The sequence below is a fragment of the Halichoerus grypus genome, chromosome 4 (genome assembly GCF_964656455.1).
Source record: "Halichoerus grypus chromosome 4, mHalGry1.hap1.1, whole genome shotgun sequence".
Taxonomy (NCBI): Eukaryota; Metazoa; Chordata; class Mammalia; order Carnivora; family Phocidae; genus Halichoerus; species Halichoerus grypus.
Window position 1 is genome coordinate 175,530,170 of NC_135715.1, and position 11,502 is coordinate 175,541,671.

Here is an 11,502-nt window from a genome sequence, read left to right on the forward strand (position 1 = left end):
AAACCCACATATATAAGGCCAACTGATTTACAAAAAAAGAGCCAAGAATGTACAATGGAGGAAGGACAGTCTCTTCAATAAACGGTGTTAGGAAAACTGGAAGCCACATGCAAAAGAATCAAACTGGACCCCTATCTCACACCATACACAAAAATTAACTCAAAATGGACTAAAGATTTGAATGTAAGACCTGAAATCATAACGTTTCTAGAAGAAAACACAGGTGGTAAGCTCTTTGACATGGGTCTTGGTGATGATTTTTTTTATCCTGACCCCAAAAGCAAAATCAAAAATGACTAAGTGGGACTACATCAAATTAAAAAGCTTCTGCACAGCAAAGGAAATCATTAACAAAATGAAAAGGCAACCTACCAAATGGGAGAAAATAATTGCAAATTATATATCCAATGAGGTGCTAATATCCAAAGTATATAAAGAACTCATACAACTCAATAGCAAAAACACAAACAATCCAGTTTTTAAAAATGGGCAGAAAATCTGAGTAGACATTTTTCCAAAGAAGACATTGAGTTGGCCAATGTGAAAAGATGCTCAACATCACTCATCATCAGGGAAATGCAAATCAAAACCACGATGAGCTATCACCACACACCTGTTAGAATAGCTATCATCAAAAAGACAAGAAATAACAAGTGTTGGCGAGGATGTGGAGAAACACTGTCTGTGGGAATGTAAACTGTGCAACCACTGCGGAAAACACTATGGAATCAAAAATGGAATTACCCTATGATCCAGCAATTCTAGAAAACAAAAACACTAACTCAAAAAGATAATATGCGCCCCCATGTTCATTGTAGCATTATTCACAATGGCTAAGACATGGAAACAACTTAAGTGTCTGTCGATGGATGAACAGATAAAGAAATATGGTATGTATATATATATAAATGGAATATTATTTGGGTTTTAAAAAAAGATTTATTTATTTTAGAAAGAGAGAGAGCACACATGAGCGGGGGGGGGCAGAGGGAGAGGGAGAGAGACTCTCAAGCAGACTCCCCGCTGAACTGGGAGCCCAACTTGGGGCTCAATCCCATGACCCTGAGATTATGACCTGAGCTGAAACCAAGAGTTGGATGCTCAACCGACTGAGCCACCCAGCCGCCCCTAATTCAATTTTTTAAAAAAAGAGTTTTTGCCATTTAAGACAACATGGAAGGACTTTGAGGGCACTACGCTAAGTGAAATAAGTCAAAGACAAATACCATATAATCTCTCTTATATGTGGAATCTAAAACAAACCAAAACTGAACTCGTGGATACAGAGAACAGACTGGTGACTGCAGAGGCAGGGGGTGGGGGTGGGAGAAATGGGTGAAGGGAATCAAAAGGTTAAAAAAAAAAAAGTAGTTACTCATAGGGTTTGGCAGAAGATGGGCAGGGGGATGGGGTAGATGAGAGCAGGGTGGGAATAAGATTTCTCCATGTATACTTCGTTACATTGCCCTGAATTTTTGAAATTTATGTCACCCATTCAAAATAACAAAATGGTTTTTTTTTCTTTTCAAATTTTTATTTAAATTCCAGTTGGTTAACATACAGTGTAATATTGGTTTCAGCAAAATGTTTTTGTTTTTTAAAAATGTAAAGCATAAAGATAAAAACTTACAAAAATGGTCCATAATCTTCCCACCAGATAATCCCCGTTGACATTTAAAAAAATAATACACACAACGCACGTTGTTTGAAAACTCCCAATTTTATATACAGAGGTATAAAATCAAAAAGTAAACCTTCCTTTTCCCGTTGTCCCAAAGGTAGCCCCTGTTAACAGCTCCTTGTGTTTCTTTCCAGAAGCTTACCCATTTATAGAATTTATCCTGGTGCACCATTCTTGTCTGCTTCATGAACTGCACGTCTTGACCCTGTCACTATATGTGGAGAGCTTATATTTTATGGTATTTGCTGTAATACAGGTTATTTTCCTATTGGTGGACATTTTAGGTTTCTAGGTTTGTTTGTTTTTCTTTACTATTACCAGTAACGCGCTAACGAGCTGTCTTGTTTAAGCATCTTAGATGGCAAATGCATTTTGAACTCAGATGAAGTAAGAACGATGCATTTTGAATCGTCTGTAGAACATGATACTTTCCCATGATGCTACATTTCTTTTCTCCAAATATTTAAAAATAGTTTTGTAAGGAGAGGGGTCGGGGGAGAGGTCTTCAACCCCCACCCAACGACGGAGCCCCCCCAGGGGGAGCGTTGTGCTGGAATGGAAAGTTGCTTTTGAATGCCAGGTGCTTGGTTTCTAATTGCCATTAGCCCAGAGCCAGACTGGGACGCCGTCCGCCCTGCCCTTACACAGAGCTCTTTCTTCTGAGGAGACTGTCCCTCCAGTCAGTCGCTTGGGTACCCCATGTCTGTTCGAAGCTGTCACTCTTCCTGCCTCACTGTGGCTCTTTCAGCCCTCTTCTTGAATGGTCCGAAGGGAGCCTGCAATCTGCTCCTCAGGGTCTGGCGCCCTCTGCTGGCATTAAGGATTCACCACTTAAAGGGCTGTCCAAGTGCGCAGAACGGAGAGCTCATTCATTCCCAGCCCCCACTGTCATATGGGGAAACTGAATCAGCAGGGGCGGAAGTGACTGGCTCAAGAACACAAAGCAAACCGCTCCTAGGACCAGAACTTGTGCCTTCTGACCCGTCTTCCGGTCTCCCACACGCCAGTGTTGGAAGGAATGAAGACATAGGAGATGCCAGACTGGAGTCCCCCAACAGGGGGAGTCTGCCATCCACACATCCCTGGGAGTTCTAAGTCACTCTCCAACAGGCAGGGGACCCCTGCTCAGCTGAACTTGTCCTCTATTGTGTTCTGGGGCAGTGGCCCTCCTGTCCTCTCTGGGACGCCTCATTATTGCCCTCAGAGCATGGGTAGGTTTAATCAGGCCCTAAGCATAGACATGTGCCTTCCCCTACACCATTATTTGTAGGTCCTTTCATGGATATCCACGTACCACCTAGACTATACTTTTACGTAATGCTTTTCTTTAAATTGTCTCATTTTAAACTTAAAAGTCCAAGGACATGTATTACCCTTCCCCTGGATGATGATCCATGGATGCTTCTGGTTCCCTAGGAATTGTCTTTGAATCCTTGTCTTCATTTGGCACAAGAAGACCTGATCCTCGCCCTGAATTCTCTATTTAAAAAATAACCATTTCTAGTGAATGAGAGCCTGGTATCTTGCAGGTCCTGACTGCACTGTGTCTTCACTATATTATTGAATCCTCATGACAGGTCTATGGGGGGAGGGGGTGTTCTTACCTCGGGGGAAGATGAGGCACAGGTGGGATCATTAGTTGTCCAACAGCTGGCAGATGGCTGAGCTGAATTTGATCACATTCTTTCTAAAGCCAATGGATGTGACCTTGTTGTCTTTTGAAATTAAAACTAAGATGATGCCAAGCTACAGTGAAGAGATGAGGACTGGGGGGGGCATCCCCCCATGCTGCGGGAGGCAGACAGAGAACGTGTGAGGGCAGTGGGCTAGGCTGTGTTGAGACCTGGCAAAGTGTGGTATCCTGGCATATGGGGATGGAGGCACCAGAGGATGTGTGTGCCAGAAGTCCAAGGGGTTGGGGGCAAAGGGAGGAGATGGAAGTGGCTAAGAGGGGCATTCCAGGTTCCATCTTCCTGACGCCCTGGGGAACGCCACTGACCCTGCTGGATATCCTGTGGCCCCTTCTGATCACTAGTGGGCTATTCAGTAATATTTTCTCCATGGGAGCCCTTTTCAATGGGGGGGGGGCACTGTGGGATACACGGAAACAGGCGGGCGTAAGGGTTCACCAGAAGCGCAAGCTGGACTCCTAGCTCTACCACTCGCGATGCCTATGATCTTGGCTTCAGTTTCCTCATCTGTCAGATGTCCCCTAATAAACACAGAGATGCAACGCCCAGGCTGCTGTTTACAGAAGGATCTGCTGCCCCATGGGGACTGAGGTCAATAGACAGTCTCTCGCTGTCAACTCCTTCAGGGTCAGCTGCAGAGAACACACTCTTCCTTTCTCAGGGCTGCCCACACATCTGGTGACCGAGTGAGATAGAGGTATAAAGGCCAGGCCATTTCAATCCGTGGGGGACATTCTGGTGGCAAAATTGCCTCGAGAGCTGGCAGCGCCTGTGTTGGAGGCTTGGCTGAGGCTGCGTCCCAGCCCCACTTCTCCCTCTGCCCAATCCTGCTTCCGCCTCCTTCCTTTCCAGATAAACCCCTTGCACCCCAAAAGCCATCTCCAGCATCTGGAGGACCCAATCTGTGATGTTACTATTTTCCATGCCCAGGACAAAGGAGGCAAGCTGCTAGATTTGATGAAATGATGCCAGATATGAATCCAAAGTGTGAGAATTATCCAGCTCGTTGGGACCTCCCTCCTGGCCAGTCCTAGATCCATTTTGGGCGGAAGCACTGAAGGCAGTAGGAAGGTCAGGCTGTGGGGTTCAGTGACAGCCTCGAGGCATGATCTGGCCCTCATCGAATCAGGGCGAATAACTTGAAGACTTTAAGGGCTGCAGGGCAATTGGGGGAGGCTTCTTGAGAGGAGATGGCACTGAGGAAGATGGCTGGTATTCAGGCTTGGCATCACTCAAACTTAGGGGCTCCACAGACATTTACTGAACGCATATTATATACAAGCTCTTGCACTGGCAGGTGGAAAGTTTTGGAGAAAAGCCCCAGGAAAAGTCTCTGGCCCTGACTGTCCCCAAGGGACATTGCCCAGCCCCATGAGCTTTGAACATTTTCCTAACCAGTTCCCTCCTTATTTGATTTCTTTTTACTGAATAGCTGAAGTCTCTATCAGAAAAACAAGCTCCCACCAGAGAGGAAATAAATAAGCCAAAACCTCAAAATGCTTCTTCACCTTTGAATAACGTCAACTTCTTATAAGATTTTTAGTCCTCTTCCTATCCTTATTGCTGCATGCACTGTTTCTACTTCATAAGTGAAAATAACATTCTGGGTGCTCTTTTTGTAACTTAGCATTTATTTTATAGAGACTGTTCCTTGCGTCAGTGCGATGAACATATGTCATTTTAATGCCTGACCAGTATTTTATGGTGTGGTCAACATACCCTCTGCTAGCTAGGCATTGCATAAGCTTTGAGCTCTCCACTAATACAGAAAAGGTAGTTACATTTGCGTGCATAGTTTCTTTTATTTTCTCTTAAATAACTTACACTGGGTGTCACTCCAAAGTGAAATCACGCAAGGTACACGGTCAGTTTTGTGGGCACGCGCTCCGGAACACGTGGCCAGCTTGACAGCACAGCTAGCAATATGCAGAGGTTTCTCCACACCTCCCCCAGCTCTGAGTGTACACCTCCTAAATTTTTGTTGTTAATGTAACAGGTTGGTATTCTTCCTGGTTCTAATTTTTAATCTGCGTTTCTCTACCATGGAGACGACCTTTCAGAAGTATTTTCTCTTCTGTACCTCTGAAACAAATAATGCAATATATGTTAAGAAAGAAAAAAAGAAGAAGAAGAATGTAGCAGGAGGGGAAGAATGAAGGGGGGGAAATCGGAGGGGGAGACGAACCATGAGAGACAATGGACTCTGAAAAACAAACTGAGGGTTCTAGAGGGGAGGGGATTGGGAGGATGGGTTAGCCTGGTGATGGGTATTGAGGAGGGCACGTTCTGCATGGAGCACTGGGTGTTATGCACAAACAATGAATCATGGAACACTATATCTAAAACTAATGATGTAATGTATGGGGATTAACATAACAATAAAAAAAATTTAAAAAAAAAAAGAAGTATTTTCTCTTGAGGGACAGTGTCTCCTTTCGCCAGGAGATGGTGCTATGACTCTGTGCTAGGCTCCCGGGGAAGGTGCCGTCGTGTTAGTGGTGGGCCGTGGGGTGGGCTGTGGGTTTGCACCGAGAGAGGGGATGTTAAGAAATCCTCTGGTCTCGGGGCGCCTGGGTGGCTCAGTCGTTAAGCGTCTGCCTTCAGCTCGGGTCATGATCCCGGGGTCCTGGTCGGGCTCCCTGCTCAGCGGGAAGCCTGCTTCTCCCCCTCCCACTCCCCCTGCTTGTGTTCCCTCTCTCGCTGTGTTTCTCTCTGTCAAATAAATAAAATCTTAAAAAAAGAAAGAAAGAAATCCTCTGGTCTCCCCTGGGCCCCCGTTTCCCACCTGAGTTCAGAAAATCAGGTTTTGGTGAGGAGGTGACACCACATGTTGGCGGGGGGCGCGGGGTGGGGGGGAGCGGCGGGGAAGGGTCTGCCTTGCCCGGCCCTGCTGTGTATCTTTCATGCTTTCAAAGTTCCAAAGAACCCAAGTTTATGAAGTGTCCACTGCAGGCCAGACATAGTTCTTGTCCTGCAAAAAAAAAAACCAAAAACCAAAAACAAACACAAACCAAAAAACTCATAAGCAAGTGGAGGAAAAATATACAGACAAAATCAACTCTAAATGCCATACTTCCTATAAAAAAAGGTTCAAAGTGCTACAAGTTAATGAGAATTGGAGAGATTGCCTCCCACGATGGGTGTGTGGGATCCTGGAGAAAAGGGCAGAGCTGGGTCTCCTGGGGCCAGGAGGCAGATGAGCAGAGTGTGGAGGGGAGGCCAGGGTTTGGGGCCTGACTGAGCACCACAGTGAGCCACAGTGAGCCTGGAGCTCTCGTGGAGACAGAAAGGAAGGTGAGGTTGGGAGCGGACAAACAGACAAACCATGGTGGGCCCTAATGCCAAGCTAAGGAGTATGCACCTGATTTTGTAAGCAAAGCTGAGCAAGTTTGACAGCAAGAAAACGGTGGGTCATATTTGTACTTTGGCCAAATCAGCCTGAGGTTTAACTGATTCAGTGGTTTTCCTCCTGTGTTATATAGACACATTTTCCTCCCCATCTGACCGACCTCTCACAAATGGTTGATATGATTGCCCACTTGCCTCATCTCCAAGTGCTCTCTTTGTTTGGCTTCCGTCAAACCACAATGCTTTTTCCTTACACTCCTGGAGGCGCTTCTCAGTCTCCTCTGCAGCCTCTTCCCCTTCCTCTGGCCATTAAATGTTCATGGAGCCTCCATTCCCTCTGCACTCTCTCCTGGGCGATCCTGGCCCTGAGCTTGGCTTAATTATGCTCTACACCACGATGACTCAGGCCTGGCCTCCCCTCTGAGCTCCAGAGCCATATTTCCAACTGCTAGTCGACAGTGAATGTTTTGGAAGCATCTTTAATTCATGTCCCAAACTCCCCATCCAGCCCTGCCTAATGCTGGTCTTCTGCCGGTGTTCCTTAGCTGAGTGGACACACCACCGTTCATCCTGCTAGGCCAGTGAAACATCCCAGAGGCGTCCTTGTCAACTCCCTCTTCTTTGCCTCCTTTTCCAGCCTCCCCCCAAGTCCACCTGACCCTCCTTCCTCAACAGCGACCAGAACTGTCCACTCTATCCATCATGGCTGCCATTCACCCAGTTCAAGGCTGCGGTGGCTTTTCACCTGGGCCCCCGGGGAGCCTCTGAGCTGGCCTTCTGCTTCTGCTCGGGCTCCCCTGCAATCTCCCCTTCACACCGTGGCCAGAGCCATCTTTTCCAACTGTACAACTGACCATGTCACTCACTCCCCGGGGAAACTGCTACAGTGGCTTCCCGCTCAGGCCCAAAGGGAGCGTTCTTTTCCTTAACCCTTTTATCGTTAGGAAAATGAATACAGAAAAGAGCATAGAACAAATGTACAATTGAACACCCTTGAAGCCAACTGCCATGAAAGGAGACAGAACCTTGCCAGCCATCCCATTCTGGTTGCTCCTCAACATAGAACGGCCTCCTTCCCCCACCCCGGAGGAACTACCTATCCTGACTTTCCTGGGAAGCATCTACTTATTTTTGTCATCCAACCACATGTCTCTAACTACTATAGTTCAACTTTGCCTGTTTTGGTTTTTTTATATGTCTGTTAGTTCTCCTTTAATCCAGAGGTTCCCCCCCACCCCACCCCCATCTCCTTTTCTTCCCTCTTGCGGTGTATTTGTCTTGTAGAGTTCCCATTGCTTTTAAAATAAGAAAAACATTCCCTTCCATGCCTGTAAGGCTTGACTTGGTTTGATCCCCCTAAATCTCTCTAGCCTCATCTCCCACCAGGCTGCTTTTCACTCTCTTTCAACCCATGCCAACCTTGAGACAGTGCCCCCATGCCTTCTCCATACCCCTGCGGGCCTTTTGCAAAGGCTGTTCCCTCGGCTTGAAATGCTCTTCCTTCTCTTGTGTCTCCCAGTTAACTCCAGCTTATTTTTGTATCTCCGAGGGAGCATGCTCTCCTCAGAGAAGCCTGCTCCTCCTTCCCTGACTGGCCAGTCCCCTGCAGCCAGAGCCTCACGGCCCCTCCCTTCTCCTGGACAGCACAGGTCAAGGTTGCAGTTTTCCATTTGTTTGTAAGATGATATGATTAATGACCATGAGTTCCACGAGGGTAGGGATTAGGTCTGCTTTTGCTCACCATTGTTTCTCCACTACGTAGCTGGGTGCCTGGCACACAGTAGGTGTTCAATTAAAAGTGTGCTGCCCTCTGCCCAGGGAGAGGTAGCCCCAGACACCAACACAATTAGGAGACAGACCGACACTGAAAGCCCTGATTCCCTCAGAGGTGGGAGCTGAAGCAGTGTGGATAGGGGGTGTCTCCTGGAGGAGGATGGAGAAGAGGGTGGAGGCTCCTCCCAGAACACCTGAGGCCATGCCAGAGTCCTTCTGCCCACCCCCAGGCCCTAATGCAGGAGCCAGGCCTGGACTGGACGGCTGGAGAGGCTCCTGGGGCCAACCGCTCCCACCCGGGGCCACTGGGGCTGAGCTAAGTGGAAACAAATGTTCTCTGGCTGTTCCCAGCCCAGTCTTGGCGAGCAGGCCCTCCCTCTCAGCCCCTGCTCCCCTTCCCCTCCTCAGAGCTCCTCCACAGCCCCCCTCCAGTTCTTTCTCCCTTTGACTCATGGAGTGATCGGAAGTTTGGGGTGTAGGTAGGGTTGAGAGATATGGAAAATGTGGGGCAGGTGGACTCTGTGGGGAACTGGAATATGGGGTGGGGGCTCCCTTGGACAAAGGCCCAGAGAGGGTCTCAGAGGAAACTTGGCTTGTAAGGCAGGGATCCAACAGGCTAAAGTGGGAACCAGGCATTTGAGCTCCCACCCTTGGCTGGAAAGCCACACTCTCCTGACTTCAGGTGGGCTGGGGAAAGCTGGAGTGGAGCGATGATGCCGGGTACAGGAGAGGAAAATGACCCTTTTTCTTTCTCCTTCCCTTCATCTCTCTAGAGGACTAGGCTTTCCTCTCCCTGTTCTCCTGGAGAACCTAGACACCCAGGGCCCTTAGGAATTCTCAAGTCCCAGTCACCACCCTGAAAGAATGGCAATCAGGTCACCTTGCTGGGGAAGGGGGAGGGAAGACGGTGCAGAGGGAAGGAGAGAGGGAGGTTACTGGGAGGGGAAGGGTCACAGGCCCAAATTCCTAGGCTCCTGCAGCTTCAGTCATTCTGAGAAACAAAGAAACAGAGAAAGTGATTTAGAGACAGACACAAACAGAAACCGAATTCTGGAGATGGAAGAGACGTGAAAAGGCACGGAAAGACAGAGAGAGAGGATCCAACAGACAGAGGGCTCTGCTTTCCCCTGCAGCGACTCCGATGTTATCTCTCTCCAGCTGCCTCTCTCCCCCTCCCCAGTCCCCACCTCTGCTCCTCCTCCCTCTCCCATCCCACAGCCAGACATCCCTGTGCTCCTTCCCCCTCTTTCTTTTGCACCAGGGCCTAAAAGTGGAGTTAAAAGGTTCTCAGAACTAAAGGCAGAGCAACAGAGGAAGAGGTGGAGGGGGCCCAGTGCCCAGAGGACTGATAGAGCGGGGATAAGAGTGGCAACACTCCACTCCATGCTGCCCCCTTCTGGGCTGCCGTCTTCCAATCTTCCCAGAACGTTCCTCCACATGCATGTCTGAGCAGAGGTGGGGGGGGGTGGCGGGGAGCAGTGCATGTGATCTCCAGGGAGGCAGGCACTGTCTCAGCCTGAGCCAGCCCGTCTGTGTGTCCATCTGTACCTGTGGGTGAAAGTTACTCAGCATTGTCCATGGGGAGGCAAGGATGTCCTGGTGTTTCTGTGGGGTCATCTGGATGCCCGTTGCCCAGGTGTGGGGGGGTGTGTGCAAGTGTGCATGTGTGTGCACGCATCTTGATCTTTGTGTACCTCTGTCTCTGTCCCCCCAGCCCTGCTCCATGAAAAGTCTTCTAGGGTAATAGTGGGGGACCGAAGCCTCGGGAACATCTGAACTCATCTCTCTAAAGGTTTGGAACGCATAAGGGCAGAAGTCATTGCTCTGGTTTCTGCCCAGATGCCAGCCAACCCCTAGGTGGGGGTGCAGAGAAGGCAAAAGAGAGTAAGCAGAGGCACAGTTGCCCTCGGAGCCAAGGCCTGCCCGTTGCAGACTCCAGCGGACCCCTCCCCTGCCCCAGTGCTTCTGCAGACACTGCTGGGCCGATGGGTTCTGCAGTGGGACTCTGGGGGGGATGAGGGCTTAGGGAATCCGGGGATGGCCAAATATTCTTTAAGATCTGGCCAGAGAGAGTGCTGCAGGAGGGGTGGGGCGATCTGTGTGTGTTTGTAGGAAAGGTGGGGGGTGGGGGCAGAAAGGCCGCCTGCGGGGGAGAAGGCTTCTTGGCAAACGCCCCAGTTTCCTGCGCTTATCCCTGCTCCCTGCCACTGCTCCCAATTCTGTTGTTTCAATAACATCATTTTTATCCACCCCACAGAGAGACTGTGTCTTCGGAGAGGGAGGCGAGGGGCAGGGCTAGGGCATGAGGGGGTGGTAATGGAAAGAGGCTGGGGTCTGGAGACAGCAGGGACTAGATTTGGGGCGCTCCCTCCTCAGGCAGAGGCAGGGCGGTCCCAGAGCCCCGGTCCCCTGATGACAAAGACAAATACATTAAAATTCTTGCCTCGGAGAAGAATGCAGGATAGGGAGAGCATTTCATAATCTGCAATAACAGTAGCAGGGTGGGGGCAGGGGTGCGTAGGGGACTCAGAACCCAGGCAGTGGTTCCCAGGAGTCTGGTCACTGGCCACCTGCAGCCTTTAGGAACCCCCAAAGCTCTCCAGATGCCTGTTTAGTACCATCTGGCCTGAGTGTGTGCCCAACCTGGGTCTGTCTTTGAGTGTGCCGTGTCCAAAGTTGGCATTGCCCTGCAGAAACAGTAACTGCGTACAAAATTAAGAGGTGCAGAGGCCATGGGTGGTAGCTGGCTGCTATGAAAGGCTAAAATGGGAGGGGGCAACACTTGGGCGCTGTGCCCCTTATTAGCTCCCTCAGCCACTAGACGACCCACCCAGGGTCCCTTCCCCTTCTCTAGAGTGCTCCAGCCCCCTCATCAAAATTCTCTGTCCCCAGTACAGGGCATTAGACTGACACAGCCGGCACATCACTGGCCATGGGGTTGGGCTCACAGCAAACCTAGGAGCTTCCCCATGTGCCTAGGGCAATGTTTCTCCATTTCTGTTTTCCACT